Genomic DNA, 1,401 nt, shown 5'->3' with positions numbered 1-1,401 from the left:
GTAAGTGAACATTTTAAATTTCATTTTTCATGACTAATATATATTTCAATACTTATATTCATTTCAAATGACAAATTTTATAATTATAAATATATTCAGAAAAGATTTAATAAAAATTTTAAGTTAAGTGATTTATTAACTTCAATGACGATATGCTATTTATTAAGTTTCTCTCTAGGCTTCATGGAAATCTACCTATACTTAAAAAAGAAAATATTTCTAAACATATGACATTCTGAGATTAATTTTTACTATCAAATTCTCGTTAAAATCACTTCTCATCTATTGATAGAAAAGAAAAAAAATCTTGGTTATAAATATAATATTGATTATAAATTCAACATACCGTATTAATTGAATTATTAATGTCATAAATTATATTCTAAACATATTTAATATAACAAAATATTAATATAATAATTATGTGTTATAAATATATTTTCTTTAAAATTGAAATTTATATATAAAAGAGTTTATATTTAAAGAGTACATTAACATTCAATTTTTTAACACATCTTCGTATTGAAGAAAACTATAACAATTTATTTTTTTTTTACAAAATTAAGTGTTAGAAACATAGACAAATTTTTCATTTTTTATATTTATTATAAGATTATTGTGATGGTTGAACAACAGTGTGTTTATAAGGACAACATGAAACATGTTCAAAAAGGAAAATCTGGTGTCTTTTGGTCTATGGTCGGGTATGGAATTATAACATTTTTGTGAAAGACTTTAACTACATCTTTCAAATCGAAAGGCCTTGATGGTTGGTTAATTTGTATATGCTTTAGTTCGCTTATTTATTAGTTTTAATCGTTTATTTTAGGAACTTCGATACTTCATACGTGTATTATTGTATTTCAGGTCACGGGCGTTAAAGTACTTAATTTGGACCTGCTGATGCATGTATTGAAGACCCGGGATGTCCAGCACGCATAACGATAAGACAAAAGACATTTGCTGGTGACACGTCCCATCGCGATACGCGATGGGCATGCTTAGAGACCCATCGCGTATCGCGATGGGTGTTATAATGAGTGTTGACCAAAAGGTTCATCGCAATACGCGATGGACCAATGAAGACCCCATCGCGTATCGCGATGGGGCGTACAGACGGGCAGCTAGGGTTTAAACATATTTTTCATCAAACACGACACTAACTCGTTTTTTAATCAACGAAGGCGATTTCCAGAGCTTCCAGGGGGCGATTCCATCATTCCAGCTTGTATCAAGATCACCTACATGCTCCATATCATCAATATCGAAGATCTCACAATGTCGAGGCTCAGCTAATCTGCTAGAATCTCACCCGGGAATGTATAGTTTGTAATTCTTTTAGTTTTCTCATCTGACTACAAACACTTATGTATAATTGTTTATGGTTGATATATGATTATT

The sequence above is a fragment of the Bidens hawaiensis genome, unplaced genomic scaffold (assembly GCF_021521415.1).
Source record: "Bidens hawaiensis isolate Kalapana, Puna unplaced genomic scaffold, B.hawaiensis_p1.1 tig00010865_1, whole genome shotgun sequence".
NCBI classification, from domain to species: Eukaryota; Viridiplantae; Streptophyta; class Magnoliopsida; order Asterales; family Asteraceae; genus Bidens; species Bidens hawaiensis.
The sequence above is the reverse complement of the archived record's forward strand: the minus strand, read 5'-3'. Positions refer to the sequence as shown.